Source organism: Rutilus rutilus, assembly GCF_951802725.1.
Source record: "Rutilus rutilus genome assembly, chromosome: 1".
Classification (NCBI taxonomy): Eukaryota; Metazoa; Chordata; class Actinopteri; order Cypriniformes; family Leuciscidae; genus Rutilus; species Rutilus rutilus.
This window is the reverse complement of record NC_140209.1, coordinates 28,450,803-28,470,695: the sequence shown is the minus strand read 5'-3', so window position 1 is coordinate 28,470,695 and position 19,893 is coordinate 28,450,803. Positions and strand designations below refer to the sequence as shown.

At 37.2% G+C, this 19,893-nt stretch overlaps 1 protein-coding gene and 1 long non-coding RNA gene across 2 annotated transcripts in view; one reads left to right on the top strand and one right to left on the bottom strand.

Annotated features, from left to right (window-relative positions):
• Positions 1-19,893, top strand: part of LOC311277667 (uncharacterized protein) — a 164,367-nt gene that overhangs the window by 120,611 nt on the left and 23,863 nt on the right. The gene's annotated exons all lie outside the window — the stretch shown is intronic.
• LOC311305764 lies at positions 1,232-6,907 on the bottom strand. The gene is made up of 4 exons (XR_014630069.1): positions 6,837-6,907; positions 3,625-3,660; positions 3,001-3,156; positions 1,232-1,466 (listed from the first exon to the last, which is right to left on the bottom strand). It is a non-coding gene; the product is annotated as an uncharacterized lncRNA (long non-coding RNA).

Sequence of the window (19,893 nt, the reverse complement as noted above, 5' to 3'; positions counted from 1 at the left end):
CTGTAAAATTCTGTTTATAGTAACAGCCATCTGTACATTATATTCAGTACATATCTATCTGTAAACATTCTGTTTATAGTAATAGCCATCTGTATATTATTATATTCAGTACATATCTAGCTGTAAACTCTGTTCACAGTAATAGTTATCTGTATATTATATTCATAGGACAATCTATCTGTAAATTTGTTTATAATAGTATTCAACTCTATATTTATTCAGTACATATCCATGTTCTGCACTTATGGAACCACTGTATATCCTGCACTTGCTGCTATTGCACTTCTGGTTAGACCTAAACTGCATTTCGTTGCCTTGTACCTGTACTTGTGTAATGACAATAAAGTTGAATCTAATCTAATCTAATCTAATAACAATCTATTCAAATATAATTTGCCGACATGTGTTATTCATATTAGACAAACATAGTGCAAGACAAGGAACTATAAAGTTTACTCTATTCTTCTCAGTTCACCGGCCACTTTCTTGCATTTATTTCGGGAGAAACTGATGAATTCACGTGCTGTAAATCCGACGGACAACATTGCAGCGCCCATCATGCACTGATAAAAATTCTCAGCTTGATTTACTTAAAAAATATGATGAATTCTTTTGCATAATTTTATTACATAGATCCAACAAGACTAGTCTTTGTACAAACTACTTAACTTTTCTGTTTGTTAAAATAAAATTTGTACATAAAGTTAACTTAATTTTTTTATTTAATTAACTTAAAATTTGTACATAAAGTTAACTTAATTTTAGCATTGCTCTAGTCATTTTTGTGTGTGTGATCTACATAACTTTAAGAGTTCTAAATGTTTATTTTTTATTGAATCCAACTTAATTTTTACATTTCCAGATTACAAATTTCAAGTGGGATCTACTGTTTTCAAAATTTGTTAGTGTATTTTAAAGTTACAAGTACTCAAATTTTATAATTAGCAACTGAGTATTTCTACTGAAAGTATAAATGCAAATAGTACATTTTTTACTACTATAGTAAAAGTTCAACACTGGTACTTGGAATGTATGAATGTGGAATGTACTCATCAAATATGAAAATCTAGTTATTACATTACATAAAGCTGACATTTGGCCATTTGATAGAAAAAACTGACAAGGTCAGTATAAAAAAAGTATAATAAAATATATTCATCTCACAGGTTGAGACATTGTGTACAACAGAAAATTGTGCTTCATGGTGGTGCTAGAGGAAAACTCATTAAGTGAAAGTTCACAAGGCTTTATTGTCTTCAGAAAAATAAACATTTACATAATATTTTCTATAAAGATGTGTTTTTCAGTCCTGTACAGTAACATACTCTAAGACTTTAAAACAACACGCTCACACAATCTTCTGGCTTCTCAAGACCACCATCTCTGGCTTTGCTGACCACAAAGATGTCGAGCAAAAATGAAGTGATGGCCTCATGGATGGCTGCAGCATCGTCGTCATCACAAACCTGTGAAATATACCAGAGAGAATTTAACCTACTTTTTGTTTGCTAATGTGAAGAATGCATTTAGCTCTTTGCTCTCCCTCTGAACAGAAATCTGGGTGGAATTACGTGGTTGCTGTGGTAGTTTTGATCCATATACTTATGTAAAAATTGTGCCTGAAAGTCACTCGAAGAACGAAAGTCAATCGAAGATCGAAAGTCACTCGAAGAACGAAAGTCACTTGAAGAATGTGCTGCGTGTTGTCAGGATTTGGGTGGGATTACGTGGTTGCTGTGGTAGTTTTGAGCAGTGTTGTGATTTAAGCCAAATTTTTTTTACATTGGTTTGAACGCAAGACTTTCGTTCATCTTCGGAACACAAATTAAGATATTTTTGATGAAATCTGAGAGCTCATCATGACCACTTTCAAGGCCCAGAAAGGAAGAGATTGTTAAAATAGTCCAAGTCCATCTCGCGCATGCGTCGTGGGGCTTTCGTGAACATCAGAGTCCCACACGGAAGAAAATAAATAGTTGAATAAAGACGTTATTTTTGTGTTTTTTTTCACACAAAAAGTATTCTTGTCGCTTCAAAAAGTTAAGGTTGAGCCATTGTAGTCACTTGGACTATTTTAACAATGTCTTTACTAACTTTCTGGGCCTTGATAGATGCAATTACCAATCAGCCTATGGAGGAGTGAGACAGCTCTCAGATTTCATCAAAAATATCTTAATTTGTGTTCCGAAGAACGAAAGTCTTACAGGTTTGGAACGACATGAGGGTGAGTAATTACTGACAGAATTTTCATTTCCAGGTGAACTAACCCTTTAAGTTAAAATTCTGTCAGTTACTCATCCTCATTGTTCTAAACCCGTAAGATTACACAAATGAAGATATTTCTGATGAAATCTGAGAGCTGTCTCAGTCCTTCATAGACAGCAACGTCATAACCACTTTCAAGGCCCAGAAAGGAAGTATCGTTAAAATAGTTCATGTGACTACAGTGGCTCAACCTTAATGTGATGAAGTGACGAGTATACTGGCCGATGCTGTTCACGTAAGCACAATGATAAATGCATGTGATGCTGACGCAGGAGCTGGCCAACCAGAGGCCAATACTAAGCCGGCGTTTTGAAGTAGAACACGGAAAGGCAATGCTGTGTTTACTATGTGAACAGCGTAGGAGACTGACATAGAAGAGATTAAATAGTTGAATAATATCATTATTTTTGTGTGCACAAAAAGTATTCTTGCCTCTTCATGGCATTAAGGTTGAGCCACTGGAGTCACATAGACTATTTTAACGATGTTTTGACCGCCTTTCTGGACTTTAAAAGTTGCAATGACGTTGCGGTCTATGGAGGGTCAGAAAGTTGTCCGATTTATATCAAAAATAACTTAATTTGTGTTCCGAAGATGAAAGAAGGTCTTACGATTTTGGAACGAAATGAGGGTAAGAAATTAATGACAGAAATTCAATTTTTGTGTGACCCTTTGAGTACAGATATCGGAATGCTACAACATTAAAGTAACTCCTACAATTTTAAAAGTACATGCCTCATTCATGATTTCAAGGGTCTCATCAAGTTTCTTCCCTACAGCTCCTCCCGTCCCCCTGTAGAGTCTCAACAATTTAGGCGTGTATTCGTCCAACTTCCCAAAGAATGTGGACTGTAGTGGCTTCAGTGTGATCCTCCGGAATTCCTCCTCGATCTGAGAAAGAGACCAAGAGAGATGGAGAGACATCATGAGATACTGAAAGAATTAGAGACACAGTGAAAAAGAAACAGAAACAGAATACCAACTAGAAAAAGTAACCCTAGAAAAACACTAGGAACAACATTTAGGTGGCCTGATGTCTGGAAAGACAAAAATAGATTACCATGCAATGCAATGCAACTAATGCAATGGCAGACTTTGAGCAGCCATCAACATATGGTGCATACACGTTAATAAGTCACTTTTTTGACTAAATTTTTGACAGGACTATAAATTTGTTCTGTGAAATGCAAAAAAAAAAGAAAAAAAAAGAACAAACAGGACAACTGGAACTTTGCCATTTGAAATGAAAAAATTTGAAATTTTGTCTGGCCCATGAGCTAACTGAGTTATAACTTCACCCCTAGTTTCCTCACTACATTTATTATAGAATTTAAATATAATATATGGAAAGTTACATACCTTTATCCAATGTAGTCAACTTGTCAGTAGAATAACCTGGTAAGGACACAGTGTTATGGTTAGTAACTGAACAATGCAAGAAACCCAAATCGTAGCAAATCATTTAACTATAACTAGAATTAAAAAAATAGTTTCACGTTTTTTTCTCTCCACAAACACTGCAGGTAGTTGACCTGCCGATCAGACAGTTAATTGTCTTTAGTTTCATATCAAATGTTTCTTTGTGTTTGTTTTCTCTCAGAGCTATGAGAAAAGAGTACAGGGAATGCGTCATGCAGAAGGCAGGATTATGGTCACGTAAGATGATTGACAATTGTAAGCGCTCTTTCAGCTCGCGTAGTTCAGTGTAGGGATGGGCGATATATCGCACGATATTGTTATGCGCATCTCGTCAGTAAAGCCGGTTCCCTTGATTAGTAGTAAATCGCCATCACCTGCTTTCAGATGGAGCGGTGTTAAATTAACACTCCTGGGGCTGGGAGTGTGAGTCCACACTAGGGCTGGGCGATATATCGCACGATATTGTTATGCGCATCTCGTCAGTAAAGCCGGTTCCTTGATTAGTTGTAAATCGCCTTCACCTGCTTTCAGATGGAGCGGCATTTACTACACAGCAAAAACTCCAGTGTTAAATTAACACTCAAGAGTGTTAAAGTTAATGAGATAATTAAGTGATTAATTAAGTGACTATTGAGCATTATTGAAAATACCTGATGTTAACAAGCAGAATCACTGAAGGAGAACATCACAAATTGTAAGTTACCATTAAGGTGATGGGTGTTTGCTTTAGTTGGGCTCTAGACCATTATATGTTTACTTTAATCTTTACTGTTGTTTGTCTGCTGTTATTGATTTCTAACAGTTAAACGAACAAAGTAAAATGTGATCTGATAGTGTTGATTATGTTTTGACATAATCATGCTGTGATCTGAAAAAGGAAACTTATTGAGATACTTTGGTTTAACTTGTTAGCAGCAGTTAAGTGATTCTTCAACCTATGATTATCAGTACTTTACTTATAATTCTAAATATTTAAAAAACACTGTTCTGATCAATAAATATTCAGATTTCTTCATTTAAAACACAGACATTAATAATCAGCCTGTGAATCTCAACAATGGTGACAATAATAAAGCATGTTGCAGTGACTGCCACCAATCACAACTCATTGATGGCTCCCATCATGCATTGCGGTATGAATAAATTATGATCTGAATTGTCTATGTAATTTACTTTTCCTAATTGAATATTCTGCTCCTCACCATCGTTGAGATGCATAGATTGAATCTTGACATCTGTGTGTGCCTAAAAGAATGATCTTTTTTTCTAAAAACAACTTTTAAGAAATCCTTTATATTATATCAAAAATTCTGGGCATTTATGCAGATTCATAGTTATGCTGTAACCAACAACATAAATCGAAGTCAGAAAGAAGGATCTTAAAGGAGAAGTTCACTTTTAAAATGAAAATTCTGTCATCATATACTCACCCTCATGTTGTTTCAAAGCTGTATGAATTTCTTTCTTCTGCTGAACAGAAAGGAAGATATTTAGAAGAATATCAGTAACCAGACAGTTTTGGGTCCCATTGACTTCCATAGTAGGAAAAAAATATACTATGGAAGTCAATGGGACCCAAAACTGTCTGGTTACTGATATTCTTCTAAATATCTTCCTTTCTGTTCAGCAGAAGAAAGAAATTCATACAGGTTTGAAACAACATGAGGGTGAGTATATTATGACAGAATTTTCATTTTAAAAGTGAACTTCTCCTTTAATGAGTTCAGTAATCAAGCTCAAATGATGAATGTTAACCAACATCATCAGACAACTCTTCTCTTTGTTCAACTGGCAGTTACAACTCAGATACAACAACCAAACAAAATCTAAAGTAAAAATATAATGGTCAAGAGCCCAACTAAAGCAAACACCCATCACCACAATGGTAACTTACAATTTGTGATTTTCTCCTTCAGTGATTCTGCTTGTTAACATCAGGTGTCTTCAATAATGCTCAATCATCACTAAATTAATCACTTAATTATCTCATTAACTTAAACACTCTTGAGTGTGGACTCATACACTCCCAGGAGTGTTAATTTAACACTGGAGTTTTTGCTGTGTACAAAGAGCCGTAGTTAACTGACAAGCTGAGCCATATCGCATTAATTATTGCTGGCGATACGTCCGCGATATTAATGCGATATGGCTCAGCTTGTCAGTTAACTACGGCTCTTTGTAGTGAATGCCGCTCCATCTGAAAGCAGGTGATGGCGATTTACTACTAATCAAGGAACCGGCTTTACTGACGAGATGCGCATAACAATATCGTGCGATATATCGCCCATCCCTAGTTCAGTGGTAAATGGAGTATGCATTCTGTATGACTAAATAGTTTGAAAACTAAATCGATATTTCTACAAATGCGCGCACGCTGCAATATTTGACAAATTAATAAATTAATGTCACTACAACCTAGTTTTATCATAAATAGTGTTCAAATATCTGGAGTCCGATCAGGTAAATGTTTTAAGGTGCAGTGAATATTAAACAATAATCTTTCTACGTAAACGGGTTAAATAAAAAGGATCATAACAAACATGTATGTCGACTTCTGTAGGGATCCGTTCCATAATGTTGTCAGACACTTTAATAATCTGAGCATGTCAGTGGCGAATAAGCAGGTTTTGTGGATGTAAATTAAAGATACGCAATTACCCATTAACGTAACGTTAGGCCAACTGTTATTTTTTTCGCCTCTGCAAACTGCCAACAAAGATTGTTGTTCCCATCAGTCACTTAAACACAAAAACATATTTTTTTTAATAAGACCCAGATTGAAAAGAAATGACGTTACCTTACATTATTCATGGATGTTTTGAAAATCCACGTGCTTACACTAACTTACATCCCTTATTTCATTGCTGTATTCTAATGTGAGCTTAAAATTACACTAGAACAAACTATTTTATTATCACCACTTGCAAAGTTTCAATTAGGCCTACCGTTAAGCTACAAGTAAAGCAACCTATCAGCGTAACCACATGGTAAGTTAGGCCTAGGCTAATGCTAATTAGAAAATCCACATACAACAATCTTCAAATTACATTTGAATTGAAACCTCGTTTTTGTACAACAATTTGAAAACTGTAAACTAAAGAATGTACCAACCCAAGTAACATTAACTGTTTATTTGCTAACTTTATTCTTACCTTAAGTTCAGTCCGCGTCTTCGTCTTCGTTTGGAATTGCAACTTGCAAGGGGTTTCCAGACCAACGAATCAGGAAGGGGAGGTTTTTTTTTTTAACCGAGTAAATAAAACAAGGTATTGTTTGTTGTGCGTGTGTACCTAAAAAGTTTGGCTGGGATTACTTAGATTAATTTTGTAAAGGAAAAAATGCACATTGTCTTGTGTTTTGAACAAATGCAGATTAATTCAAAACTAGATATATTAATGTAAATATACAAACTTAACCTTTTATTGTTGATATCACACATTTTAATTACTTAACATTTACATCCACTCAGATTACAGCAAAAACTCCAGTGTTAAATTAACACTCCTGGGAGTGTATATGAGTCCACACTAGGGCTGGGCGATATATATCGTGAGATTGTTATGCGCATCTCGTCAGTAAAGCCGGTTCCTTGATTAGTAGTAAATCGCCATCACCTGCTTTCAGATGGAGCGGCATTTACTACAAATAGCCGTAGTTAACTGACAAGCTGAGCCATATCGCATTAATATCGCGGACGTATCGCCAACGATATTTAATGCGATATGGCTCAGCTTGTCAGTTAACTACGGCTCTTTGTACACAGCAAAAACTCCTGTGTTAAATTAACACTCCTGGGAGTATATGAGTCCACACTCAAGAGTGTAAAGTGTTAAAATATGAGTGTTAAATTAACACTCAAGAGTGTTAAAGTTAATGAGCTAATTAAGTGATTAATTTAGTAATGATTGATCATTATTGAAGACACCTGATGTTAACAAGCAGAATCACTGAAGGAGAAAATCACAAATTGTAAGCCACCGTTATGGTGATGGGTGTTTGCTTTAGTCGGGCTCTTGACCCTTATACATTTACTTTAGATTTTGTTTGGCTGTTGTATCTTATAACTGCCCGATGAACAAAGAGAAAAAGTGATCTGATGGTGTTGGTTATATTATGACAATCATCATTTGAGCTTGATCACTGAACTCATTAAGATCCTTATTTCTGACTTAGATTTATGTTGTTGATTACAGCCTAACTGTTAATCTAAAAAAAAAAAAAAAAAATCTTCCTTTTAGGCACACACAGACTTCAAGATTCAGTCTATGCATCTCAACAATGGTGACGAGCAGAATATTCAATTAGGAATAGTAAATTACACAGACAATTCAGATCATAATTTATTCATACCGCAATGCATGATGGGAGCCATTAATGAGTTGTGATTGGTGGCAGCGACTGCAACATGCTTTATTATTGTCACCATTGTTGAGATTCACAGGCTGATTATTGATGTCTGTGTTTCTAAATAAATTCATTTGAAAGTCTTTTGATCAGAACAATGGTTATGAAATATTTTTGGATTATATGAAAAATACTGAAAATCCAACTAAAGCAAACACCCATCACCTTAATGGTAACTTACAATTAGTGGTGGAAAGTTTGATTTTTTTCAGAGACTCGTTCATTTTCAGTTCGTTCACCAAAATGATTCGTTCAGACTCGTTCACTGATTCGTTCAGTGATAATTTCTTCATATTAGATATATACTGCAGCAGGTGGCGAAAAAGAGTGTATTTTATGTTATGTTTTAATGAACGTATTTAATTGTTACAAAAAAAAGTGATTTGGCTTTGTTAAAATGTGTGCCTTATTTACTAAATTAATAACATAAGTCTAAATAAGTGGTTCAGATGACCAAACCAAGGTTTTCTTGCATAATATTAACATTTTAATTATTTAGTCAGACATACACATTCATAAATCTGGGATTATATTAAACGTTGATGTTCTGTATGTTGAATATGAATATAAACAATTATATGTGCACACCTATAACTGCGCTTTGAATGAGATTAAATCACATGCTAAATGACCGATCTACCCAGTACTCTCATTCACGAACGAAAGTACCAGTTCAATTCGTTCACGAACGAGATCTCTCCCTCTCGTTCAGACTCAAAACAGAGCGATCTCAGCAGTGATAGGCAAATTCGTTCAGTAGATCCAACCAAATACATGCCCCTTCACAGCCCGAACTGAAATGCTATTTGCTGACGTTATGAGACCTATAATACTGTCATATTTTTTTGGTTTGTTTTAGTTTTTAGAGAAGTGCATACATGAATAAAACGTAATGAATTCATTTTGATAATACAAAATGAACACAAGTAGTCAAGTAAATTGTTCAAAGTGCAAAATACCACAAAACTAAGACTAAAACACACAACCAAAATATAAGAAAAGCAGGTAAGGAGAAGTGTAAATTTAAATCAAGTAAACAGTCAAGTGCGCCCCCCTTAACTCAAACCAAGTAAAAAATGACGATGTTAATTTTGTCTTTGTTATATTTAACCAATATATTGCGTTATTAACCTGTTTTCATTACAATGGTAAAGTGTAAATTTGATTATTTGATGCAAACATGCTAACTACACAAACCTAGCTCTATCGGTTCGCCATCATTATCGTTCAAACAACTGGTTATTTTCGTTCATGAACGACATACCAGTTCGTTCAACTCGTACACAAACGATAAGATCTCTCTCTCGTTCAGACCTATGGTTCAGACTCAAAAGCAACTCGGTCAGTCAGTGAAGGGCGTATTCGTTCACTACATCCAACAAATCACATGCTCCGTCACATCTCATACTCGAAGGCTATTGGCTCGAGGTTCATTCTTTGACAGGTTGAAAACACCGGTTCACTGAGCTGCGCATGCGCTGCTAATAGCGCCGCGCTGCTGTGGAGGGAGGGATTTCAGTGAACGAGAAATATGAGTCAATTGATTACGTGAACGAGAACGATTCGTTCACCTAAAGGATTCGTTCAAAAAGAACGATTCGTTCACGAACGTAACATCACTACTTACAATTAGTGATTTCCTCCTTCAGTGATTCTGCTTGTTAACATCAGGTGTCTTCAATAATGCTCAATCATCACTAAATTAATCACTTAATTATCTCATTAACTTTAACACTCTTGAGTGTTAATTTAACACTCATATTTTAACACTTTACACTTTTGAGTGTGGACTCATATACACTCCCAGGAGTGTTAATTTAACACTGGAGTTTTTGCTGTGTGTTATTATAGATCAAGATTATTTATAAAGGTTTTTAAACGACTAAGCACACTCACTTACACGTATGTGAGAATCGGAATATCAGATAGGCTAGTTGATGACATGGTAAGCAAGTTTGTGAATATTTTGAATAAAAAAGGAAAAGCGAAATAAAAGCGACACCTGTCATACAGTATTATTGTGGCTGCGGTCAATCGCGTGACGCGTCGCCATGGAAACATTAACATGGAAACGTTCGCCTTGAAAAAACTCACTTTCTCGTGGCCACGAGTTAGTATCTTGAGGCTACGAGATATACTATCTTGAGGCCACGAGTTACTATCTTGAGGCCACGAGTTAGTATCTTGAGGCCACGAGATACTATCTTGAGGCCACGAGATACTATCTTGAGGCCACGAGTTACTATCTTGAGGCCACGAGTTACTATCTTGAGGCCACGAGTTACTATCTTGAGGCCACAAGATAGTTATAATAAAAATGTTTTGCCAAAGTGGGACTAGGAGGGCTCCGTAAAAAGCACTTAATTACCATTGTTTATTTCTATACCAAATGTCATACACTTGCAATGAAGCTAAAAATATAAACAACTACATCATTATGAACAAAAGGGAACTGGAGCGCTGCTGAAATCCCTTGTATCCTCCGGTGCTCTTGGAAGGGTAATAATTGAAAAAAACGTAGGAAAAAATCCAGGTCCAGGCACTCAGTGGATACAAAAAGTGATACAAAAGTCTTTATTAGAGGGCTAAAAAATTAAAAAACACCAACGCGTATGACTGCATACTGCATAACTGCATAACTACATCTAGGGCTGCACGATTAATCGCATGAGATTGTTATGCGCATCTCGTCAGTAAAGCCGGTTCCTTGATTACTATGCACTCTGCCCGGCCGGGCGGAAGTGCTCGCAGGCGCCGGCGAGATCGTAAACAAAGGCGGGGGAAGCGCGGAGGACTAAGAGCTAAGCTAAAGCTAACACCACACCGGCTCTCTTTACCCAGCATTTTCCTTGCCAATGTACGGTCGCTGTTGAACAAAATGGAGGAGATTCGACTCAACATCACATACAGCAAGAGACTTTTGAACTGTAATGTTCTAATTTTCACGGAAACATGGTTAAACAGCGGAATACCGGACAACGCTATTGAGCTAGCGGGACGCCATACATTCCGGGCGGATAGAACATTACATGGCTCCGGTAAGACCAGAGGTGGTGGATTGTGCATTTACATTAACAAAGCTTGGTGCACAAACTCTGCTATTGTTGGGAGACATTGTTCAGCTAACCTTGAGTTTCTCATGGTTAAATGTAGACCGTTTTATCTACCGCGGGAGTTCACTTCCACTATTATAACTGCAGCCTATATTCCCCCGGATGCTGATGCCAAGTTTGCTATGAAAGAACTTCACGCAGCCATCAGTAAACAACAGACCGTTCACCCGGAAGCTGCGTTTATTGTTGCGGGTGATTTTAATCATTCAAACTTAAAGTCAGTGCTACCGAAATTTCACCAGCATGTTTCCTGTCACACCAGAGGAAACAAAACCTTAGACCATGTTTACACAAACATGGCTGAAGCTTACGTCGCGACACCCCTCCCCCACTTGGGACAGTCAGATCACCTTTCTTTGTTCCTCACCCCCAAATATGCACCTCTGATCAATCGCGTGAAGCCATCAGTGAAGACCATCAAGGTGTGGCCTGCGGGGGCAGATTTCTCACTCCAGGAAAGGTTTCTACACACAGACTGGAGTATGTTTGCTTCTCAAGCCACCAGTGGCTCTCACACGGACATTGACTGCTACACCTCCTCTGTACTGGATTATATTAATACCACCATTGACAGTGTTACAACCCAGAAGCAGATCACCACATACCCAAATCAGAAGCCATGGATGAACAGGGAAGTGCGACTCCTATTGAAGACACGCAATACTGCCTTCAGATCAGGAGATGCACAAGCCTATAGCACATCCAGAGCAAATCTGAAAAGGGGCATCAAAGAGGCCAAGCACTGCTACAAGCTTAAGATAGAGGGACACTTTTCCAACGCTGACCCTCGGCGCATGTGGCAGGGCATTCAGGCCATCAGTGACTACAAACCCTCTCACTCCACCCCCGCAGCCACTGATGTCAACTTCCTGAACGAGCTAAATGACTTTTATGCTCGCTTTGAAAGAGACAACAGAGAAACTGCCACCAAGCTCAAATCCTCAGCTGACCACCCACCGATCACACTCTCCTCCACAGATGTCTGCAATGCACTGAGCAGGATCAGCGCGCACAAGGCTGCTGGACCAGACAACATCCCTGGACGCGTACTCAGGGCATGTGCGGAGCAGCTCGCTGGGGTTTTTACAGACATTTTCAACCTGTCTCTTGCCCAAGCAACTGTACCAACATGCTTTAAATGCACTTCCATTGTGCCAGTGCCAAAACACTCCAGCCCGAAGTGCCTTAATGACTACCGCCCTGTAGCACTCACACCCATCGTAATGAAGTGCTTTGAGCGGCTGGTCCTGGCACACCTAAAAGACTCTCTACCATCCACATTGGACTCACACCAGTTTGCCTACCGTAGCAATAGGAGCACAGAGGATGCAGTCTCCATGGCACTGCACTCTGTGCTCACACATCTGGACAATAAGAACACTTATGCACGCATGCTGTTTGTTGACTTCAGCTCAGCATTCAACACTGTCATCCCAACTAAGTTAATAGCCAAACTTGGAGACCTGGGCTTCAACACCTCCATGTGCAACTGGATTTTGGACTTCTTGACCAACAGACCCCAGAATGTTCGATCAGGCTCCAACTGCTCCACATCCATCACACTCAACACTGGTGTACCACAGGGCTGTGTGCTAAGCCCGTTCCTCTACTCCCTCTTCACCTCCGACTGCAAGCCTGTGTACGGATCTAATTCCATCGTCAAGTTTGCGGACGACACTACGGTGATTGGTCTCATCAGCAACAACGATGAGACTGCCTATAGGGAGGAGATCAAGCACCTGGCCACATGGTGCACCGAAAATAACCAGCTCCTCAACACCACCAAAACGAAGGAGCTCATCGTGGACTTCAGGAAAGTGTCAAGAGGCACACACGACACCATCCACATCAATGGAATGGCTGTTGAGCGTGTCTCCAGTTTCAAGTTCCTGGGGACCCACATCTCGGCGGACATGACCTGGACAACCAACACCTCCAGCCTGGTCAAGAAGGCTCACCAGCGCCTCTTCTTCCTGAGGACACTGAGGAAGAATCAGCTTTCCTCCACTATCCTGGTGAACTTCTATCGCTGTGCAATAGAAAGCATCCTGACCAACTGTGCTACAGTGTGGTATGGGAGCTGTTCTGTTGCAGAGCGCAAGGCACTGCAGCGGGTGGTGAAAACCGCCCAGCGCATCACTGGGACTCCACTACCTGCCATCGAGCACATCCAGAGGAAACGCTGTCTGCATCGAGCTCGCAGCATCCTTAAGGACTCCTCTCACCCAGCCCACAGACTGTTTTCTCTCCTGCCTTCCGGCAGGCGTTTCAGGTGCCTCCGGACCAGGACCAGCAGACTAAAGAACAGTTTTTTCCCCAGAGCTGTCTCTTTATTAAACTCTAACCCTCATTGATCCCACTCCCCTCATATACTGATTGACTCTCCTCTCCCTCCTCACACCTGCCTCCATTTTGTTATTTGTTATTTGCAATACTATAATGTTCATTTGCACTGCTGACTGTTATTACAGTAACAACTGTTTACATATGCATCTTGCACTACTACCTTGACTGGAATATGCTCATTTGCACTGCCGACTGTTTATTTACAGTACCGACTGTTATATATACATTGCAATATCGTACCTTAACTGTAATATGCAATTACTTTCCACTGCACTCACTCGGATAGCTTCTGTCCAAACTTTATTTGCACTACTTTAAATCCATTGTTATACTGCTCATTAGCCTAACTTATACATATATCTATTTGTAAAATTCTGTTTATAGTAATATCCATCTGTATATTATGCTCACATTCTGTTTATAGTAACAGCCATCTGTATATATATTCATAGTACATATCTATCTGTAAAATTATGTTTATAGTAACAGCCATCTGTATATTATATTCAGTACATATCTATCTGTAAACATTCTGTTTATAGTAATAGCCATCTGTATATATATTCATAGTACATATCTATCTGTAAAATTCTGTTTATAGTAACAGCCATCTGTATATTATATTCAGTACATATCTATCTGTAAACATTCTGTTTATAGTAATAGCCATCTGTATATTATTATATTCAGTACATATCTAGCTGTAAATTCTGTTCACAGTAATAGTTATCTGTATATTATATTCATAGGACAATCTATCTGTAAATTTTTGTTTATAATAGTATTCAACTCTATATTTATTCAGTACATATCCATGTTCTGCACTTATGGAACCACTGTATATCCTGCACTTGCTGCTATTGCACTTCTGGTTAGACCTAAACTGCATTTCGTTGCCTTGTACCTGTACTTGTGTAATGACAATAAAGTTGAATCTAATCTAATCTAATCTAGTAGTAAATCGCCATCACCTGCTTTCAGATGGAGCGGCATTTACTACAAAGAGCCGTAGTTAACTGACAAGCTGAGCCATATCGCATTAATATCGCGGACGTATCGCCAGCGATATTTACTGCGATATGGCTCAGCTTGTCAGTTAACTACGGCTCTTTCTACACAGCAAAAACTCCAGTGTTAAATTAACACTCCTGGGAGTGTAGCCTATGAGTCAACACTCAAGAGTGTTTAAGTTAATGAGATAATTAAGTGATTAATTTAGTGATGATTGAACATTATTGAAGACACCTGATGTTAACAAGCAGAATCACTAAAGGAGAAAATCACAAATTGTAAGTTACCATTATGACGATCAATGGTTGCTTTAGTTGGACTCTTGACCCTTATATTATTAACTTTCGATTTTGTTTGTCTGTTGTTTCTGAATTATAATCACCAGTTGAACAAAGAAAAAAGTGATCTGATGGTGTTGGTTATATTATGATAATCATCATTTGAACTTGATCACTGAACTCATTAAAATCCTTCTTTCTGACTTCGATTTATGTTGTTGGTTAGTGAATCTGCATAAATGCCCAGAATTTTTGATATAATTTAAAGGAATTCTTTTAAGCACACACAGAGGTCAAGATTCAGTCTATGCATCTCAACAATGGTGAGGAGCAGAATATTCAATTAGGAAAAGTAAATTACATAGACAATTCAGATAATAATTTATTCATACCGCAATGCATGATGGGAGCCATTAATGAGTTGTGATTGGTGGCAGCCACTGCAACATGCTTTATTATTGTCACCATTGTTGAGATTCACAGGCTGATGGATGTCTGTGTTTTAAATGAATTTATCTGAATGTCTTATGATCAGAACAATGTTTATTAAATATTTTGAATTGTAAGTAAAGTAGACTACTGATAATCGTAGGCTGAAGAATCACGAAACTGCTGCTAACAAGTTAAACCAAACTATCTCAATAAGTTTCCTTTTTCAGATCACAGCATGATTATGTCAAAACATAACCAACACTATAAACTAACATTTTACGTTGTTCATTTCACTGTTATAAATCAATAACAGCAGACAAACAACAACAAATATTAAAGTAAACATATAATGGTCTAGAGCCCAACTAAAGCAAACACCCATCACCTTAATGGTAACTTACAATTTGTGATTTTCTTCTTCAGTGATTCTGCTTGTTAACATCAGGTGTCTTCAATAATGCTCAATCATCACTAAATTAATCACTTAATTATCTCCTCAGCCCTAAATGCTGCTTCATCTGAAAGCAGGTGATGGTGATTTACTACTAATCAAGGAACCGGCTTTACTGACGAGATGCGCATAACAATCTCATGCGATTAATCGTGCAGCCCTAACTACATCATTATGTTGATATCCTATATTTTTACAATAAAACTTACGACAAACATGTCTTCTAATATCCTCAGTTGTTGCGTATACCGAGCTGCATCGAACACATTTGTAAATTACTTTCCTTGAATCCATTGTGCGAGTTCACTTTAATGCGCGTGCTTTATATACATGTTGCTGCTGATTGGACTGCAGTTCTGACACACCCACCAAACAAGAGAAAACGTATCTCAAACCCTGTTGCACACCGGTGCACGCCGTTTCCAGGAAACATGACGTTCAACCCGGAAACCGTAGAAAAACGTTTCGCACCGTTTTGAACTTGAACATGCCCCAGGATTTGCTAATTCAGACAGGAGAGAGAACTAATTAGTGAAATCAGCTGACTGAGTTCATGGGTGGAATTAGGGCTGGGCGATATATCGCATCACATTGTTATGCGCATCTCGTCAGTAAAGCCGGTTCCTTGATTAGTAGTAAATCACCATCACCTGCTTTCAGATGGAGTGGCATTTACTACAAAGAGCCGTAGTTAACTGACAAGCTGAGCCATATCGCATTAATATCGCGGACGTATCGCCAGCAATAATTAATGTGATATGGCTCAGCTTGTCAGATAACTACGGCTCTTTGTACACAGCAAAAACTCCAGAGTTAAATTAACACTCCTGGGAGTGTATATGAGTCCACACTCAAGAGTGTTGAAGTTAATGAGATAATTAAGTGATTAATTGAGTGATGATTGAACATTATTGAAGACACCTGATGTTAACAAGCAGAATCACTGAAGGAGAAAATCTCAAATTGTAAGCCACCGTTATGGCGATCATTGTTTGCTTTAGTTGGGCTCTTGACCCTTATATGTTTACTTTAGATTTTGTTTGGTTGCTGTATCTGAGTTATAACTGCCAGATGAACAAAGAAAAAAAAGTGATCTGATGGTGTTGGTTATATTATGACAATCATCATTTGAACTTAATCACTGAACTCATTAAGATCCTTATTTCTGACTTAGATTTATGTTGTTGGTTACAGCATAACTGCACAGTAAATTCCCCGGTGTTAAATTAACATCGCTCGGTGTTTATATGGGAACCACCAGCAGGGTTTTAAAAGTAACACTGAAGCAGTGTTAGAGTTAATTAGATAATTAAGTCATTAATTGAGTGTTGATTGTTCGATTATTGAAGACACCTGATGATAACAAGCAGAATCACTGAAGAGAAACAAAAGAACTACAACTGACTTCCAGACACAGCCTTAGATGAAATCAACTGAAAAGACATGAAATCTCTCTTATTACAAACCAGTTTGACCTTATTTCTGTCATTCATCTACAGAAGTTCTTTTTGAGAATGAACACATTTTTAGATGTTGAAGTTTTATTGAAAATGTGTGGTTACCATTATGGTGATCAGTGTTTCCTCTAGTTGGGTGGTTTGCCATACATATATAAATATTTTTAAGGTAGTTGTTGTCTTTGTAACAGTGTATACTAAAACACATAATTTGTTGCAAAGGAAACCATACCCAAAGGTATAATATATATTTCATTACCATAAAGAATTTGAAAATAACATTATTGTTTGACAAATGTCATAACTGACCAAAAGAGAGAACTTGTTATTTTACCATATATATATATATATTTTTTTTTTTTATTTTTTTTGTCAAAGATCAAACATTCTGAATTTTCATTTCTAAATACATTGAGAGAAAATAAACACACACTAACATCAAGAATCAGCTTATGAATCACTACAATGGTGACATGCTTCATGCTGCAATGCATGCTGGGAGCCCAGCATGCATTGCTGCACGAAGCATGTCACCATTGTTGAGATTCATATGCTAATTCTTGATGTCTGTGTGCATCTTAAATAATTTCCTCTACAATGTGCAAAAATAAAATCATAATTCAGAATGTCTGTTCTGTGGCAAGAAATTATCATTGGTGAAAAAAAAACTCTTAATAACAAATAATCATTTTTGCTAATCTATGTGATCAGTGAATAATTCTATTTCATGATGGTTAAAACTACATCACTTGATTATCTTTGTTTCTGGCATCCTTTGTAACAAAATTATGTGTTTTGTTAAACACTATTACAAAGTCCACAAACTTGCATAACAAAGCCAAGATTCAAACTAGCCAACTAAAGCAAACACTGATCACCATAATGGTGATTTTACACAAATGTATTATTTACAATAAAACATCAACATCTACACCTCTATTAATTCTCAATAACTAGTTAGTAATAAGTGAAGCTGGTAATGCTGTTTGTGGAGTTGTTTAATCCTCCTCTGCTAAGATCTTCAGAGATTTAATTTCGTCTTTTATCTTCAGTTTATTTCATCTCCGGAAGTCAGTTGTAGTTCTTGTGTTTCTCTTTTCTTCAGTGATTCTGCTTGTTATCATCACTCTAACACTGCTTCAGTGTTACTTTTAACACCCTGCTGGTGGTTCCCATATAAACACTGAGCGGTGTTAAATTTAACACCGGGGAATTTACTGTGTGTGATTCTCCAGAATTTGAAATATAATATAAAGGATTTCGTAAAAGTTGTTTTGAAAAAAAAAAAAAAAAAAAAAATTCTAGCCACACACAGACGTCAAGATTCAGTCTATGCATCTCAACAATGGTGACGAGCAGAATATTCAATTAGGAAAAGTAAATTACATAGACAATTCAGATCATAATTTATTCATACCGCAATGCATGATGGGAGCCATTAATGAGTTGTGATTGGTGGCAGCCACTGCAACATGCTTTATTATTGTCACCATTGTTGAGATTCACAGGCTGATTATTGATGTATGTGTTTCTAAATAAATTAGTTTGAAAGTGTTTTGATCAGAACAATGTTTATTAAATATTATGGATTATGAGAAAAATGCTGAAAATCATATGCTGTAGAACCACAAAGCTGCTGCTATCAAGTGAACTATCTTCAGATCACAGCATGATTATGTCAAAACATAGCTAACACTATCAGATCATACTTTTCTTTGTTCATCTGACTGTTATAAATCAATAACATCAGACAAACAAAATTTAAAGTGAATGTATAAAGTTAATAATATAAGGGTCAAGAGCCCAACTAAAGCAAACACCCATCACCATAACGGTGGCTTACAATTTGAGATTTTCTCCTTCAGTGATTCTGCTTGTTAACATCAGGTGTCTTCAATAATGCTCAATCATCACTAAATTAATCACTTAATTATCTCATTAACTTTAATACTCTTGAGTGTTAATTTAACACTCATATTTTAACACTTTACACTCTTGAGTGTGGACTCATATACACTCCCAGGAGTATTAATTTAACACTGGAGTTTTTGCTGTGTAGTAAATGCCGCTCCATCTGAAAGCAGGTGAAGGCGATTTACTACTAATCAAGGAACCGGCTTTACTGACGACATGCTCCTAACAATGTCATGCGATATATCGCCCAGCCCTAGGTGGAATAAACATATGGCAGGACTTTTACTCATTGGCCCCTGGATTTCCCACCTCTGCACAGCAAAAACTCCAGTGTTAAATTAACACTCCTGGGAGTGTATATGAGTCCACACTCAAAAGTGTAAAGTGTTAAAATATGAGTGTTAAATTAACACTCAAGAGTGTTAAAGTTAATGAGATAATTAAGTGATTAATTTAGTGATGATTGAGCATTATTGAAGACACCTGATGTTAACAAGCAGAATCACTGAAGGAGGAAATCACTAATTGTAAGTTACCATTAAGGTGATGGGTGTTTGCTTTAGTTGGGCTCTTGACACTTATATGTTTACTTTAAATTTTGCTTGTCTGCTGTTATTGATTTATAACAGTCAGATGAACAAAGAGACAATGTGATCTGATGGTGTTGGTTATGTTTAGACATAATCATGTTGTGATCTGTAAAACAAAACTTATTGAGATGGCTTAACTTGCCAGTTACAGCAGCTCTGTGATTCTGCAGCACATGATTTTCAGTATTTTTCATATAATCCAAAAATATTTCA